At 39.5% G+C, this 20,806-nt stretch overlaps 1 protein-coding gene across 2 annotated transcripts in view; it reads left to right on the forward strand.

Moving 5' to 3' along the window:
• LOC129828545 (BTB/POZ domain-containing protein 3) overlaps positions 1–20,806 on the forward strand; it is a 66,750-nt gene that overhangs the window by 28,980 nt on the left and 16,964 nt on the right. The window lies entirely within an intron of this gene.

Below are 20,806 nucleotides of genomic sequence, written 5' to 3' on the forward strand. Positions count from 1 at the left end.
AGGTGACACTAACTAACTAACTAGAGAGGTAGGTGACACTAACTAACTCATATACTAGAGAGGTAGGTGACACTAACTAACTAACTATTATACTAGAGAGATAGGTGACACTATCTAACTAGAGAGGTAGGTGACACTAACTAACTAACTAGAGAGGTAGGTGACACTAACTAACTAACTATTATACTTGAGAGATAGGTAACATTAACTAACTAACTAGAGAGACAGGTGACACTAACTAACTAACTAACTAGAGAGGTAGGTGGCACTAACTAACTAGAGGTAGGTGACACTAACTAACTAACTAGAGGTAGGTGACACTAACTAACTAGAGAGGTAGGTGACACTAACTAACTAACTAGAGAGGTAGGTGACACTAACTAACTAATATACTAGAGAGGTAGGTGACACTAACTAACTAACTAGAGAGGTAGGTGACACTAACAAACTAATATACTAGAGAGGTAGGTGACACTAACTAACTAACTATTATACTAGAGAGATAGGTGACACTATCTAACTAGAGAGGTAGGTGACACTAACTAACTAACTAGGGAGGTAGGTGAAACTAACTAACTAACTAACTAAATAGGTAGGTGGCACTAACTAACTAACTAACTATTATACTAGAGAGGTAGGTGACCCTAACTAACTAACTAGAGAGGTAGGTGACACTAACTAACTAACTATTATACTTGAGAGATAGGTAACATTAACTAACTAACTAGAGAGACAGGTGACACTAACTAACTAACTAACTAGAGAGGTAGGTGGCACTAACTAACTAGAGGTAGGTGACACTAACTAACTAACTAGAGGTAGGTGACACTAACTAACTAGAGAGGTAGGTGACACTAACTAACTAGAGATGTAGGTGACACTAACTAACTCATATACTAGAGATAGGTGAAACTAGCTAACTAATCTACTAGAGATGTAGGTGACACTAACTAACTAGAGATGTAGGTGACACTAACTAACTAGAGATGTAGGTGACACTAACTAACTCATATACTAGAGAGATAGGTGAAACTAACTAACTCATCTACTAGAGAGGTAAGTGACAATAACTAACTAATAGGTGACACTAAATAACCAACTCATATATTGGAGAGGTAGGTGACACTAACTAACTAGAGAGGTAGGTGACACTAACTAACTAGAGAGGTAGGTGACACTAACTAACTAGAGATGTAGGTGACACTAACTAACTCATATACTAGAGAGATAGGTGAAACTAACTAACTCATCTACTAGAGAGGTAAGTGACAATAACTAACTAATAGGTGACACTAAATAACCAACTCATATATTGGAGAGGTAGGTGACACTAACTAACTCATATACGAGAGAGGTAGGTGACACTAACTAACTAATTAGAGAGGTAGGTGACACTAACTAACTAACTAGAGAGGTAGGTGACACTAACTAACTCATATACTAGAGAGGTAGGTGACACTAACTAACTAACTAGAGAGGTAGGTGACACTAACTAACTAACTCATATACTGGAGAGGTAGGTGACACTAACTAACTCATATACCAGAGAGGTAGGTGACACTAACTAACTCATATACTAGAGAGGTAGGTGACACTAACTAACTAATAGGTGACACTAACTAACTAACTCATATATTGGAGAGGTAGGTGACACTAACTGACTCAAATACTAGAGAGGTAGGTGACACTAACTAACTCATATACTAGAGAGGTAGGCGACACTAACTAACTCATATACTAGAGAGATAGGTGACACTAACTAATTCATATACTAGAGAGATAGGTGACACTAATTCATATACTAGAGAGGTAGGTGACACTGACTAACTAACGAACATACTAGAGAGGTAGGTGACACTATCTAACTAACTAACTAAAAGGTGACACTAACTAACATATACTAGAGAGATAGGTGACACTAACTAACTCATATACTGGAGCGGTAGGTGACACTAACTAACTAACTCATATACCAGAGGTAGGTGACACTAACTAACTAACTCATATACCAGAGGTAGGTGACACTAACTAACTAACTCATATACCAGAGAGGTAGGTGACACTAACTAACTCATATACTAGAGAGGTAGGTGACACTAACTAACTAACTCATATACCAGAGGTAGGTGACACTAACTAACTAACTCATATACCAGAGAGGTAGGTGACACTAACTAACTAACTCATATACCAGAGGTAGGTGACACTCACTAACTAACTCATATACCAGAGAGGTAGGTGACACTAACTAACTAACTCATATACCAGAGAGGTAGGTGACACTAACTAACTCATATACCAGAGAGGTAGGTGACACTAACTAACTCATATACTAGAGAGGTAGGTGACACTAACTAACTAATAGGTGACACTAACTAACTAACTCATATATTGGAGAGGTAGGTGACACTAACTGACTCAAATACTAGAGAGGTAGGTGACACTAACTAACTCATATACTAGAGAGGTAGGCGACACTAACTAACTCATATACTAGAGAGGTAGGTGACACTAACTAACTAATAGGTGACACTAACTAACTAACTCATATATTGGAGAGGTAGGTGACACTAACTGACTCATATACTAGAGAGGTAGGTGACACTAACTAACTCATATACTAGAGAGGTAGGTGACACTAACTAACTCATAAACCAGAGGTAGGTGACACTAATTCATATACTAGAGAGGTAGGTGACACTGACTAACTAACGAACATACTAGAGAGGTAAGTGACACTATCTAACTAATTAACTAAAAGGTGACACTAACGAACATATACTAGAGAGATAGGTGACACTAACTAACTCATATACTGGAGAGGTAGGTGACACTAACTAACTCATATACTAGAGAGGTAGGTGACACTAACTAACTAACTCATATACCAGAGGTAGGTGACACTCACTAACTAACTAACTCATATACTAGAGAGGTAGGTGACACTAACTAACTCATAAACCAGAGGTAGGTGACACTAATTCATATACTAGAGAGGTAGGTGACACTGACTAACTAACGAACATACTAGAGAGGTAGGTGACACTATCTAACTAACTAACTAAAAGGTGACACTAACTAACATATACTAGAGAGATAGGTGAAACTAACTAACTCATATACTGGAGCGGTAGGTGACACTAACTAACTAACTCATATACCAGAGGTAGGTGACACTAACTAACTAACTCATATACCAGAGGTAGGTGACACTAACTAACTAACTCATATACCAGAGAGGTAGGTGACACTAACTAACTCATATACTAGAGAGGTAGGTGACACTAACTAACTAACTCATATACCAGAGGTAGGTGACACTAACTAACTAACTCATATACCAGAGAGGTAGGTGACACTAACTAACTAACTCATATACCAGAGGTAGGTGACACTCACTAACTAACTCATATACCAGAGAGGTAGGTGACACTAACTAACTAACTCATATACCAGAGAGGTAGGTGACACTAACTAACTCATATACCAGAGAGGTAGGTGACACTAACTAACTCATATACTAGAGAGGTAGGTGACACTAACTAACTAATAGGTGACACTAACTAACTAACTCATATATTGGAGAGGTAGGTGACACTAACTGACTCAAATACTAGAGAGGTAGGTGACACTAACTAACTCATATACTAGAGAGGTAGGCGACACTAACTAACTCATATACTAGAGAGGTAGGTGACACTAACTAACTAATAGGTGACACTAACTAACTAACTCATATATTGGAGAGGTAGGTGACACTAACTGACTCATATACTAGAGAGGTAGGTGACACTAACTAACTCATATACTAGAGAGGTAGGTGACACTAACTAACTCATAAACCAGAGGTAGGTGACACTAATTCATATACTAGAGAGGTAGGTGACACTGACTAACTAACGAACATACTAGAGAGGTAAGTGACACTATCTAACTAATTAACTAAAAGGTGACACTAACGAACATATACTAGAGAGATAGGTGACAATAACTAACTCATATACTAGAGAGATAGGTGACACTAACTAACTCATATACTAGAGAGATAGGTGACACTAACTAACTAACTCATATACCAGAGGTAGGTGACACTAACTAACTAACTCATATACCAGAGGTAGGTGAAACTAACTAACTAACGCATATACTGGAGAGGTAGGTGACACTAACTAACTCATATACCAGAGGTAGGTGACACTAACTAACTCATAAACCAGAGGTAGGTGACACTAACTAACTAACTAGAGAGGTAGGTGACACTAACTAACTAACTCATATACCAGAGGAATGTGACACTAACTAACTCATATACCAGAGGGAGGTGACACTAACTAACTCATAAACCAGAGGTAGGTGACACTAACTAACTAACTCATATACCAGAGGTAGGTGACACTAACTAACTCATAAACCAGAGGTAGGTGACACTAACTAACTAGAGATGTAGGTGACACTAACTAACTCATATACTAGAGATAGGTGAAACTAGCTAACTAATCTACTAGAGATGTAGGTGACACTAACTAACTCATCTACTAGAGAGGTAAGTGACAATAACTAACTAATAGGTGACACTAAATAACCAACTCATATATTGGAGAGGTAGGTGACACTAACTAACTCATATACTAGAGAGGTAGGTGACACTAACTAACTAATTAGAGAGGTAGGTGACACTAACTAACTAACTAGAGATGTAGGTGACACTAACTAACTCATATACTAGAGAGGTAGGTGACACTAACTAACTAACTAGAGAGGTAGGTGACACTAACTAACTAACTCATATACTGGAGAGGTAGGTGACACTAACTAACTCATATACCAGAGAGGTAGGTGACACTAACTAACTCATATACTAGAGAGGTAGGTGACACTAACTAACTAATAGGTGACACTAACTAACTAACTCATATATTGGAGAGGTAGGTGACACTAACTGACTCAAATACTAGAGAGGTAGGTGACACTAACTAACTCATATACTAGAGAGGTAGGCGACACTAATTCATATACTAGAGAGGTAGGTGACACTGACTAACCAACGAACATACTAGAGAGGTAGGTGACACTATCTAACTAACTAACTAAAAGGTGACACTAACTAACATATACTAGAGAGATAGGTGACACTAACTAACTCATATACTGGAGAGGTAGGTGACACTAACTAACTAACTCATATACCAGAGGTAGGTGACACTAACTAACTAACTCATATACCAGAGTTAGGTGACACTAACTAACTAACTCATATACCAGAGAGGTAGGTGACACTAACTAACTCATATACTAGAGAGGTAGGTGACACTAACTAACTAACTCATATACCAGAGGTAGGTGACACTAACTAACTAACTCATATACCAGAGAGGTAGGTGACACTAACTAACTAACTCATATACCAGAGGTAGGTGGCACTAACTAACTAACTCATATACCAGAGAGGTAGGTGACACTAACTAACTCATATACCAGAGAGGTAGGTGACACTAACTAACTCATATACCAGAGAGGTAGGTGACACTAACTAACTCATATACTAGAGAGGTAGGTGACACTAACTAACTAATAGGTGACACTAACTAACTAACTCATATATTGGAGAGGTAGGTGACACTAACTGACTCAAATACTAGAGAGGTATGTGACACTAACTAACTCATATACTAGAGAGGTAGGTGACACTAACTAACTCATATACTAGAGAGATAGGTGACACTAATTCATATACTAGAGAGGTAGGTGACACTAACTAACTCATATACTAGAGAGGTAGGTGACACTAACTAACTAATAGGTGACACTAACTAACTAACTCATATACCAGAGAGGTAGGTGACACTAACTAACTCATATACTAGAGAGGTAGGTGACACTAACTAACTAATAGGTGACACTAACTAACTAACTCATATATTGGAGAGGTAGGTGACACTAACTGACTCATATACTAGAGAGGTAGGTGACACTAACTAACTCATATACTAGAGAGGTAGGTGACACTAACTAACTCATAAACCAGAGGTAGGTGACACTAATTCATATACTAGAGAGGTAGGTGACACTGACTAACTAACGAACATACTAGAGAGGTAAGTGACACTATCTAACTAATTAACTAAAAGGTGACACTAACGAACATATACTAGAGAGATAGGTGACACTAACTAACTCATATACTAGAGAGGTAGGTGACACTAACTAACTCATATACTGGAGAGGTAGGTGACACTAACTAACTAACTCATATACCAGAGGTAGGTGACACTAACTAACTAACTCATATACCAGAGATAGGTGACACTAACTAACTAACTCATATACCAGAGATAGGTGACACTAACTAACTCATATACTAGAGAGATAGGTGACACTAACTAACTCATATACTGGAGAGGTAGGTGACACTAACTAACTAACTCATATACCAGAGGTAGGTGACACTAACTAACTAACGCATATACTGGAGAGGTAGGTGACACTAACTAACTCATATACCAGAGGTAGGTGACACTAACTAACTCATATACCAGAGGTAGGTGACACTAACTAACTAACTAGAGAGGTAGGTGACACTAACTACCTAACTCATATACCAGAGGTATGTGACACTAACTAACTCATATACCAGAGGTAGGTGACACTAACTAACTCATAAACCAGAGGTAGGTGACACTAACTAACTAACTCATATACCAGAGGTAGGTGACACTAACTAACTCATAAACCAGAGGTAGGTGACACTAACTAACTAGAGATGTAGGTGACACTAACTAACTCATATACTAGAGATAGGTGAAACTAGCTAACTAATCTACTAGAGATGTAGGTGACACTAACTAACTCATCTACTAGAGAGGTAAGTGACAATAACTAACTAATAGGTGACACTAAATAACCAACTCATATATTGGAGAGGTAGGTGACACTAACTAACTCATATACTAGAGAGGTAGGTGACACTAACTAACTAATTAGAGAGGTAGGTGACACTAACTAACTAACTAGAGAGGTAGGTGACACTAACTAACTCATATACTAGAGAGGTAGGTGACACTAACTAACTAACTAGAGAGGTAGGTGACACTAACTAACTAACTCATATACTGGAGAGGTAGGTGACACTAACTAACTCATATACCAGAGAGGTAGGTGACACTAACTAACTCATATACTATAGAGGTAGGTGACACTAACTAACTAATAGGTGACACTAACTAACTAACTCATATATTGGAGAGGTAGGTGACACTAACTGACTCAAATACTAGAGAGGTAGGTGACACTAACTAACTCATATACTAGAGAGGTAGGCGACACTAACTAACTAACTCATATACCAGAGGTAGGTGACACTAACTAACTCATATACTAGAGAGATAGGTGACACTAATTCATATACTAGAGAGGTAGGTGACACTAACTAACTAATAGGTGACACTAACTAACTAACTCATATATTGGAGAGGTAGGTGACACTAACTGACTCAAATACTAGAGAGGTAGGTGACACTAACTAACTCATATACTAGAGAGGTAGGCGACACTAACTAACTCATATACTAGAGAGATAGGTGACACTAATTCATATACTAGAGAGGTAGGTGACACTGACTAACTAACGAACATACTAGAGAGGTAGGTGACACTATCTAACTAACTAACTAAAAGGTGACACTAACTAACATATACTAGAGAGATAGGTGACACTAACTAACTCATATACTGGAGAGGTAGGTGACACTAACTAACTAACTAACTCATATACCAGAGGTAGGTGACACTAACTAACTAACTCATATACCAGAGGTAGGTGACACTAACTAACTAACTCATATACCAGAGAGGTAGGTGACACTAACTAACTCATATACTAGAGAGGTAGGTGACACTAACTAACTAACTCATATACCAGAGGTAGGTGACACTAACTAACTAACTCATATACCAGAGAGGTAGGTGACACTAACTAACTAACTCATATACCAGAGGTAGTTGACACTAACTAACTAACTCATATACCAGAGAGGTAGGTGACACTAACTAACTCATATACGAGAGAGGTAGGTGACACTAACTAACAAATATACTAGAGAGGTAGGTGACACTAACTAACTAACTCATATACCAGAGGTAGGTGACACTAACTAACTCATAAACCAGAGGTAGGTGACACTAACTAACTCATAAACCAGAGGTAGGTGACACTAACTAACTAACTAGAGAGGTAGGTGGCACTAACTAACTAGAGGTAGGTGACACTAACTAACTAACTAGAGGTAGGTGACACTAACTAACTAGAGAGGTAGGTGACACTAACTAACTAGAGATGTAGGTGACACTAACTAACTCATATACTAGAGATAGGTGAAACTAGCTAACTAATCTACTAGAGATGTAGGTGACACTAACTAACTAGAGATGTAGGTGACACTAACTAACTAGAGAGGTAGGTGACACTAACTAACTCATATACTAGAGATGTAGGTGACACTAACTAACTCATATACTAGAGATGTAGGTGACACTAACTAACTAGAGAGGTAGGTGACACTAACTAACTAGAGAGGTAGGTGACACTAACTAACTAGAGATGTAGGTGACACTAACTAACTCATATACTAGAGAGATAGGTGAAACTAACTAACTCATCTACTAGAGAGGTAAGTGACAATAACTAACTAATAGGTGACACTAAATAACCAACTCATATACTGGAGAGGTAGGTGACACTAACTAACTCATATACCAGAGAGGTAGGTGACACTAACTAACTCATATACTAGAGAGGTAGGTGACACTAACTAACTAATAGGTGACACTAACTAACTAACTCATATATTGGAGAGGTAGGTGACACTAACTGACTCAAATACTAGAGAGGTAGGTGACACTAACTAACTCATATACTAGAGAGGTAGGTGACACTAACTAACTCATATACTAGAGAGATAGGTGACACTAATTCATATACTAGAGAGGTAGGTGACACTGACTAACTAACGAACATACTAGAGAGGTAGGTGACACTATCTAACTAACTAACTAAAAGGTGACACTAACTAACATATACTAGAGAGATAGGTGACACTAACTAACTCATATACTGGAGAGGTAGGTGACACTAACTAACTAACTAACTCATATACTAGAGAGGTAGGTGACACTAACTAACTAACTCATATACCAGAGGTAGGTGACACTAACTAACTAACTCATATACCAGAGGTAGGTGACACTAACTAACTAACTCATATACCAGAGAGGTAGGTGACACTAACTAACTAACTCATATACCAGAGGTAGGTGACACTAACTAACTAACTCATATACCAGAGGTAGGTGACACTAACTAACTAACTCATATACCAGAGAGGTAGGTGACACTAACTAACTCATATACTAGAGAGGTAGATGACACTAACTAACTAACTCATATACCAGAGGTAGGTGACACTAACTAACTAACTCATATACCAGAGAGGTAGGTGACACTAACTAACTCATATACTAGAGAGGTAGGTGACACTAACTAACTAACTCATATACCAGAGGTAGGTGACACTAACTAACTAACTCATATACCAGAGAGGTAGGTGACACTAACTAACTAACTCATATACCAGAGGTAGGTGACACTAACTAACTAACTCATATACCAGAGAGGTAGGTGACACGAACTAACTAACTCATATACCAGAGAGGTAGGTGACACTAACTAACTCATATACCAGAGAGGTAGGTGACACTAACTAACTCATATACTAGAGAGGTAGGTGACACTAACTAACTAATAGGTGACACTAACTAACTAACTCATATATTGGAGAGGTAGGTGACACTAACTGACTCAAATACTAGAGAGGTAGGTGACACTAACTAACTCATATACTAGAGAGGTAGGCGACACTAACTAACTCATATACTAGAGAGATAGGTGACACTAATTCATATACTAGAGAGGTAGGTGACACTGACTAACTAACGAACATACTAGAGAGGTAAGTGACACTATCTAACTAATTAACTAAAAGGTGACACTAACTAACATATACTAGAGAGATAGGTGACACTAACTAACTCATATACTGGAGAGGTAGGTGACACTAACTAACTCATATACCAGAGAGGTAGGTGACACTAACTAACTCATATACTGGAGAGGTAGGTGACACTAACTAACTAACTCATATACCAGAGGTAGGTGACACTAACTAACTAACGCATATACTGGAGAGGTAGGTGACACTAACTAACTCATATACCAGAGGTAGGTGACACTAACTAACTCATAAACCAGAGGTAGGTGACACTAACTAACTAACTAGAGAGGTAGGTGACACTAACTAACTAACTCATATACCAGAGGTATTTGACACTAACTAACTCACATACCAGAGGTAGGTGACACTAACTAACTCATAAACCAGAGGTAGGTGACACTAACTAACTAACTCATATACCAGAGGTAGGTTACACTAACTAACTCATAAACCAGAGGTAGGTGACACTAACTAACTAGAGATGTAGGTGACACTAACTAACTCATATACTAGAGATAGGTGAAACTAGCTAACTCATCTACTAGAGATGTAGGTGACAATAACTAACTAATAGGTGACACTAAATAACCAACTCATATATTGGAGAGGTAGGTGACACTAACTAACTAGAGATGTAGGTGACACTAACTAACTAGAGATGTAGGTGACACTAACTAACTAGAGATGTAGGTGACACTAACTAACTCATATACTAGAGAGATAGGTGAAACTAACTAACTCATCTACTAGAGAGGTAAGTGACAATAACTAACTAATAGGTGACACTAAATAACCAACTCATATATTGGAGAGGTAGGTGACACTAACTAACTCATATACTAGAGAGGTAGGTGACAGTAACTAACTAATTAGAGAGGTAGGTGACACTAACTAACTAACTAGAGAGGTAGGTGACACTAACTAACTCATATACTAGAGAGGTAGGTGACACTAACTAACTAACTAGAGAGGTAGGTGACACTAACTAACTAACTCATATACTGGAGAGGTAGGTGACACTAACTAACTAGAGATGTAGGTGACACTAACTAACTAGAGATGTAGGTGACACTAACTAACTAGAGATGTAGGTGACACTAACTAACTAGAGATGTAGGTGACACTAACTAACTCATATACTAGAGAGATAGGTGAAACTAACTAACTCATCTACTAGAGAGGTAAGTGACAATAACTAACTAATAGGTGACACTAAATAACCAACTCATATATTGGAGAGGTAGGTGACACTAACTAACTCATATACTAGAGAGGTAGGTGACACTAACTAACTAATTAGAGAGGGAGGTGACACTAACTAACTAACTAGAGAGGTAGGTGACACTAACTAACTCATATACTAGAGAGGTAGGTGACACTAACTAACTAACTAGAGAGGTAGGTGACACTAACTAACTAACTCATATACTGGAGAGGTAGGTGACACTAACTAACTCATATACCAGAGAGGTAGGTGACACTAACTAACTCATATACTAGAGAGGTAGGTGACACTAACTAACTAATAGGTGACACTAACTAACTAACTCATATATTGGAGAGGTAGGTGACACTAACTGACTCAAATACTAGAGAGGTAGGTGACACTAACTAACTCATATACTAGAGAGGTAGGTGACACTAACTAACTCATATACTAGAGAGGTAGGCGACACTAACTAACTCATATACTAGAGAGATAGGTGACACTAATTCATATACTAGAGAGGTAGGTGACACTGACTAACTAACGAACATACTAGAGAGGTAGGTGACACTATCTAACTAACTAACTAAAAGGTGACACTAACTAACATATACTAGAGAGATAGGTGACACTAACTAACTCATATACTGGAGAGGTAGGTGACACTAACTAACTCATATACCAGAGGTAGGTGACACTAACTAACTAACTCATATACCAGAGGTAGGTGACACTAACTAACTAACTCATATACCAGAGAGGTAGGTGACACTAACTAACTCATATACTAGAGAGGTAGGTGACACTAACTAACTAACTCATATACCAGAGGTAGGTGACACTAACTAACTAACTCATATACCAGAGAGGTAGGTGACACTAACTAACTAACTCATATACCAGAGGTAGGTGACACTAACTAACTAACTCATATACCAGAGAGGTAGGTGACACTAACTAACTCATATACTAGAGAGGTAGGTGACACTAACTAACAAATATACTAGAGAGGTAGGTGACACTAACTAACTAACTCATATACCAGAGGTAGGTGACACTAACTAACTCATAAACCAGAGGTAGGTGACACTAACTAACTCATAAACCAGAGGTAGGTGACACTAACTAACTCATATACCAGAGGTAGGTGACACTAACTAACTAACTCATATACCAGAGGTAGGTGACACTAACTAACTCATATACCAGAGGTAGGTGACACTAACTAACTAACTCATATACCAGAGGTAGGTGACACTAACTAACTCATAAACCAGAGGTAGGTGACACTAACTAACTAACTCATAAACCAGAGGTAGGTGACACTAACTAACTAACTAACTCATATACCAGAGGTAGGTGACACTAATTTAACTAACTCATATACCAGAGGTAGGTGACACTAACTAACTAACTCATAAACCAGAGGTAGGTGACACTAACTAACTCATAAACCAGAGGTAGGTGACACTAACTAACTCATAAAGCAGAGGTAGGTGACACTAACTAACTTATATACCAGAGGTAGGTGACACTAACTAACTAACTAACTCATATACCAGAGGTAGGTGACACTAACTAACTCATAAACCAGAGGTAGGTGACACAAACTAACTAACTCATAAACCAGATGTAGGTGACACTAACTAACTAACTAACTCATTTACCAGAGGTAGGTGACACTAACTAACTAACTCATATACCAGAGGTAGGTGACACTAACTAACTAACTCATATACCAGAGGTAGGTGACACTAACTAACTAACTCATAAACCAGAGGTAGGTGACACTAACTAACTCATAAACCAGAGGTAGGTGACACTAACTAACTCATATACCAGAGGTAGGTGACACTAACTAACTAACTCATAAACCATAGGTAGGTGACACTAACTAACTAACTCATAAACCATAGGTAGGTGACACTAACTAACTAACTCATAAACCAGAGGTAGGTTACACTAACTCATATACCAGGGACTCATACTGTAACCTCAGCATCTTCTAGAGCAGAGACCAGGGACTCATACTGTAACCTCAGCATCTTCTAGAGCAGAGACCAGGGACTCATACCGTAACCTCAGCATCTTCTAGAATAGAGAACAGGGAATCATACCGTAACCTCGGCATCTTCTAGAGCAGAGACCAGGGACTCATACCGTAACCTCAGCATCTTCTAGAGCAGAGACCAGGGACTCATACCGTAACTTCAGCATCTTCTAGAATGGAGACCAGGAAATCATACTGTAATGTAACCTCAGCATCTTCTAGAATGGAGACCAGGCACTCATACCGTAACCTCAGCATCCTATAGAGCAGCGACCATTGACTAATACTTGACTAATACACTAACTAACTCATATACTAGAGAGGTAGGTGACACTAACTAACTAATAGGTGACACTAACTAACTAACTCATATATTGGAGAGGTAGGTGACACTAACTGACTCAAATACTAGAGAGGTAGGTGACACTAACTAACTCATATACTAGAGAGGTAGGTGACACTAACTAACTCATATACTAGAGAGATAGGTGACACTAATTCATATACTAGAGAGGTAGGTGACACTGACTAACTAACGAACATACTAGAGAGGTAGGTGACACTAACTAACTAACTCATATACCAGAGGTAGGTGACACTAATTCATATACTAGAGAGGTAGGTGACACTGACTAACTAACGAACATACTAGAGAGGTAGGTGACACTATCTAACTAACTAACTAAAAGGTGACACTAACTAACATATACTAGAGAGATAGGTGACACTAACTAACTCATATACTGGAGAGGTAGGTGACACTAACTAACTAACTAACTCATATACTAGAGAGGTAGGTGACACTAACTAACTAACTCATATACCAGAGGTAGGTGACACTAACTAACTAACTCATATACCAGAGGTAGATGACACTAACTAACTAACTCATATACCAGAGGTAGGTGACACTAACTAACTAACTCATATACCAGAGAGGTAGGTGACACTAACTAACTCATATACTAGAGAGGTAGGTGACACTAACTAACTAACTCATATACCAGAGGTAGGTGACACTAACTAACTAACTCATATACCAGAGAGGTAGGTGACACTAACTAACTAACTCATATACCAGAGGTAGGTGACACTAACTAACTAACTCATATACCAGAGAGGTAGGTGACACTAACTAACTAACTCATATACCAGAGAGGTAGGTGACACTAACTAACTCATATACCAGAGAGGTAGGTGACACTAACTAACTCATATACTAGAGAGGTAGGTGACACTAACTAACTAATAGGTGACACTAACTAACTAACTCATATATTGGAGAGGTAGGTGACACTAACTGACTCAAATACTAGAGAGGTAGGTGACACTAACTAACTCATATACTAGAGAGGTAGGCGACACTAACTAACTCATATACTAGAGAGATAGGTGACACTAATTCATATACTAGAGAGGTAGGTGACACTGACTAACTAACGAACATACTAGAGAGGTAAGTGACACTATCTAACTAATTAACTAAAAGGTGACACTAACTAACATATACTAGAGAGATAGGTGACACTAACTAACTCATATACTGGAGAGGTAGGTGACACTAACTAACTCATATACCAGAGAGGTAGGTGACACTAACTAACTCATATACTGGAGAGGTAGGTGACACTAACTAACTAACTCATATACCAGAGGTAGGTGACACTAACTAACTAACGCATATACTGGAGAGGTAGGTGACACTAACTAACTCATATACCAGAGGTAGGTGACACTAACTAACTCATAAACCAGAGGTAGGTGACACTAACTAACTAACTAGAGAGGTAGGTGACACTAACTAACTAACTCATATACCAGAGGTATTTGACACTAACTAACTCACATACCAGAGGTAGGTGACACTAACTAACTCATAAACCAGAGGTAGGTGACACTAACTAACTAACTCATATACCAGAGGTAGGTTACACTAACTAACTCATAAACCAGAGGTAGGTGACACTAACTAACTAGAGATGTAGGTGACACTAACTAACTCATATACTAGAGATAGGTGAAACTAGCTAACTCATCTACTAGAGATGTAGGTGACAATAACTAACTAATAGGTGACACTAAATAACCAACTCATATATTGGAGAGGTAGGTGACACTAACTAACTAGAGATGTAGGTGACACTAACTAACTAGAGATGTAGGTGACACTAACTAACTAGAGATGTAGGTGACACTAACTAACTCATATACTAGAGAGATAGGTGAAACTAACTAACTCATCTACTAGAGAGGTAAGTGACAATAACTAACTAATAGGTGACACTAAATAACCAACTCATATATTGGAGAGGTAGGTGACACTAACTAACTCATATACTAGAGAGGTAGGTGACAGTAACTAACTAATTAGAGAGGTAGGTGACACTAACTAACTAACTAGAGAGGTAGGTGACACTAACTAACTCATATACTAGAGAGGTAGGTGACACTAACTAACTAACTAGAGAGGTAGGTGACACTAACTAACTAACTCATATACTGGAGAGGTAGGTGACACTAACTAACTAGAGATGTAGGTGACACTAACTAACTAGAGATGTAGGTGACACTAACTAACTAGAGATGTAGGTGACACTAACTAACTAGAGATGTAGGTGACACTAACTAACTCATATACTAGAGAGATAGGTGAAACTAACTAACTCATCTACTAGAGAGGTAAGTGACAATAACTAACTAATAGGTGACACTAAATAACCAACTCATATATTGGAGAGGTAGGTGACACTAACTAACTCATATACTAGAGAGGTAGGTGACACTAACTAACTAATTAGAGAGGGAGGTGACACTAACTAACTAACTAGAGAGGTAGGTGACACTAACTAACTCATATACTAGAGAGGTAGGTGACACTAACTAACTAACTAGAGAGGTAGGTGACACTAACTAACTAACTCATATACTGGAGAGGTAGGTGACACTAACTAACTCATATACCAGAGAGGTAGGTGACACTAACTAACTCATATACTAGAGAGGTAGGTGACACTAACTAACTAATAGGTGACACTAACTAACTAACTCATATATTGGAGAGGTAGGTGACACTAACTGACTCAAATACTAGAGAGGTAGGTGACACTAACTAACTCATATACTAGAGAGGTAGGTGACACTAACTAACTCATATACTAGAGAGGTAGGCGACACTAACTAACTCATATACTAGAGAGATAGGTGACACTAATTCATATACTAGAGAGGTAGGTGACACTGACTAACTAACGAACATACTAGAGAGGTAGGTGACACTATCTAACTAACTAACTAAAAGGTGACACTAACTAACATATACTAGAGAGATAGGTGACACTAACTAACTCATATACTGGAGAGGTAGGTGACACTAACTAACTCATATACCAGAGGTAGGTGACACTAACTAACTAACTCATATACCAGAGGTAGGTGACACTAACTAACTAACTCATATACCAGAGAGGTAGGTGACACTAACTAACTCATATACTAGAGAGGTAGGTGACACTAACTAACTAACTCATATACCAGAGGTAGGTGACACTAACTAACTAACTCATATACCAGAGAGGTAGGTGACACTAACTAACTAACTCATATACCAGAGGTAGGTGACACTAACTAACTAACTCATATACCAGAGAGGTAGGTGACACTAACTAACTCATATACTAGAGAGGTAGGTGACACTAACTAACAAATATACTAGAGAGGTAGGTGACACTAACTAACTAACTCATATACCAGAGGTAGGTGACACTAACTAACTCATAAACCAGAGGTAGGTGACACTAACTAACTCATAAACCAGAGGTGGGTGACACTAACTAACTCATATACCAGAGGTAGGTGACACTAACTAACTAACTCATATACCAGAGGTAGGTGACACTAACTAACTCATATACCAGAGGTAGGTGACACTAACTAACTAACTCATATACCAGAGGTAGGTGACACTAACTAACTCATAAACCAGAGGTAGGTGACACTAACTAACTAACTCATAAACCAGAGGTAGGTGACACTAACTAACTAACTAACTCATATACCAGAGGTAGGTGACACTAATTTAACTAACTCATATACCAGAGGTAGGTGACACTAACTAACTAACTCATAAACCAGAGGTAGGTGACACTAACTAACTCATAAACCAGAGGTAGGTGACACTAACTAACTCATAAAGCAGAGGTAGGTGACACTAACTAACTTATATACCAGAGGTAGGTGACACTAACTAACTAACTAACTCATATACCAGAGGTAGGTGACACTAACTAACTCATAAACCAGAGGTAGGTGACACAAACTAACTAACTCATAAACCAGATGTAGGTGACACTAACTAACTAACTAACTCATTTACCAGAGGTAGGTGACACTAACTAACTAACTCATATACCAGAGGTAGGTGACACTAACTAACTAACTCATATACCAGAGGTAGGTGACACTAACTAACTAACTCATAAACCAGAGGTAGGTGACACTAACTAACTCATAAACCAGAGGTAGGTGACACTAACTAACTCATATACCAGAGGTAGGTGACACTAACTAACTAACTCATAAACCATAGGTAGGTGACACTAACTAACTAACTCATAAACCATAGGTAGGTGACACTAACTAACTAACTCATAAACCAGAGGTAGGTTACACTAACTCATATACCAGGGACTCATACTGTAACCTCAGCATCTTCTAGAGCAGAGACCAGGGACTCATACTGTAACCTCAGCATCTTCTAGAGCAGAGACCAGGGAATCATACTGTAACCTCAGCATCTTCTAGAGCAAAGACCAGGGAATCATACCATAACCTCAGCATCTTCTAGAGTAGAGACCAGGGAATCATACCGTAACCTCAGCATCTTCTAGAGCAGAGACCAGGGACTAATACTGGCCTAAATGCCAAGCCTCATGTCTGTAGAAATCCTGGCACCATCCCCACGGTGAAGCATGTTGGTGACAGCATCATGATGACCAGGGAATCATCTGTAACCTCAGCATCTTCTAGAGCAGAGACCAGGGAATCATACCGTAACCTCAGCATCTTCTAGAGCAGAGACCAGGAAATCATACTGTAATGTAACCTCAGCATCTTCTAGAATGGAGACCAGGGAATCATACCGTAACCTCAGCATCTTCTGAGCAGAGACCAGGGACTCATACCGTAACCTCCGCATCCTCTAGAGCAGAGACCAGGGACTCATACCGTAACCTCAGCATCTTCTAGAGCAGAGACCAGGAAATCATACTGTAATGTAACCTCAGCATCTTCGAGAATGGAGACCAGGGAATCATACCGTACCCTCAGCATCTTCTAGAGCAGAGACCAGGGAATCATACCGTAACCTCAGCATCCTCTAGAGAGGAGACCAGGGACTCATACCGTAACCTCAGCATCTACTAGAGCAGAGAGCAGGGAATCATACCGTAACCTCAGCATCTTCTAGAGCAGAGAGCATGGAATCATACCGCAACCTCAGCATCTTCTAGAGCAGAGACCAGGGAATCATACCGTAACCTCAGAATCTTTTAGAGCAGAGGCCAGGGACTCATACCGTAACCTCAGAATCTTCTAGAACAGAGAACAGGGAATCATACCATAACCTCAGCATCTTCTGAGCAGAGAACAGGGAATCATACTGTAATGTAACCTCAGCATCTTTTAGAGCAGAGACCAGGGAATCATACTGTAACCTCAGCATCTTCTAGAGCAGAGACCAGGGACTCATACCGTAACCTCAGCATCTTCTAGAGCAGAGACCAGAGACTCATACCGTAACCTCAGCATCTTCTAGAGCAGAGACCAGGGACTCATACCGTAACCTCAGCATCTTCTAGAATAGAGAACAGGGAATCATACCGTAACCTCGGCATCTTCTAGAGCAGAGACCAGGGACTCATACCGTAACCTCAGCATCTTCTAGAGCAGAGACCAGGGACTCATACCGTAACTTCAGCATCTTCTAGAATGGAGACCAGGAAATCATACTGTAATGTAACCTCAGCATCTTCTAGAATGGAGACCAGGCACTCATACCGTAACCTCAGCATCCTATAGAGCAGCGACCATTGACTAATACTTGCCTAAATGCCAAGCCTCATGTCTGTAGGATTCCTGGCACCATCCCCATGGTGAAGCATGGTGGTGGCAGCATCATGATGTGGGGATGTTTTTCAGTATTGGGAACTGGGAGACGAGGGAAAGAGGAATGGAGCAAAGTACTGAGAGATCCTTGATGAAAACCTACTCCAGAGCGCTCAGGACCTCCGACTGGGGTGAAGGTTCACCTTCCAACAGGACAACGACTCTAAGTACACAGCCAAGACAATGCAGGAGTGGCTTTGGGAAACAAGCCTCTGCCCAGCCATTTACAAACATTTCTGAAAACCTGTTTTCGCTTTGTCATTATGGAGTATTGTGTGTATATTGATGAGGGAAAAAAACAATTTAATACATTTTAGAATAAGGCTGTAATGTAACAAAATGTGTCTGAATACTTACCGAAGGCACTGTATTTACAACTGCAACAGTGATGAATATCATTGGAAGGGGTTATCTGGTAGAGGGGTGTTGGTGTCCGTGCTTTCTTTTTGTAATCTGTGATCGTTCGGAGCCCCTGCAACACACGCCTTGGGTTCGTCCCCGCTGAATTGCATATTTGTACTGTTGAACCAACCAAACTATTGTCTCGGTCACCTTTCCCTGTTTATAAACAGCATCTATTTCTTCAGTTTTTCCTACAAGGCTGCTATCAATACACGTTTTTTTGATTTGGGTATGTTTTGAAAGATACTATCGGTATCACGTCATCTATACATTTTTTGATGAATCCGGTGACTGAGTCGGTGTATTCATTGACATTATCTTCAGAGGCGACACGGGAACATATTCCAGTCCACGTGATCAAAACCGTTTTGGAGCGTGAATTCTGATTGGTCGGACCAATGCTGTACAGACTTGATCACCGGAACTTCCCTCTTGTAGGCGGGGAGAAGCAAGATGGAGTCGTGGTCAGATTTTACGAAAGGAGGACGGGAGAGGGGCTTATATCCATGTCGAAAGGTGTGCAACAGTGGTCAAGGGTAGAATTTCTACGAGTTAGACAGTTGATGTGTTGTTAATAATTTGGGATCATGGTTCTCAAATTACTTTTGTTAAAGTCCCCCGCAACAATGAACGCTGCCTCCGAGAATGTGGTCTCCAGTTTGTGGCAACGTCGTAGGATGCCACCTTTCCAAGTCAGTTCGTCAAAGTTCTGCCCTGCTAGAGCTGCCCCCGGTCAACTGTAAGTGCTGTTATTGTGAAGTGAAAATGTCTAGGAGTAACAACGGCTCAGCTGCGAAGTGGTAGACCACAAAAAGTCACAGAATGGGACTGCCGAGTTCTGAAGCGCGTAGCGTGTAAAAATCGTCTGTCCTCGGTTGCAACACTCACTACCGAGGTCTGCATCTGAAAGCAACGTCAGCACAACAGCTGTTCGTCGGG

Source organism: Salvelinus fontinalis, chromosome 30, assembly GCF_029448725.1.
Source record: "Salvelinus fontinalis isolate EN_2023a chromosome 30, ASM2944872v1, whole genome shotgun sequence".
Classification (NCBI taxonomy): Eukaryota; Metazoa; Chordata; class Actinopteri; order Salmoniformes; family Salmonidae; genus Salvelinus; species Salvelinus fontinalis.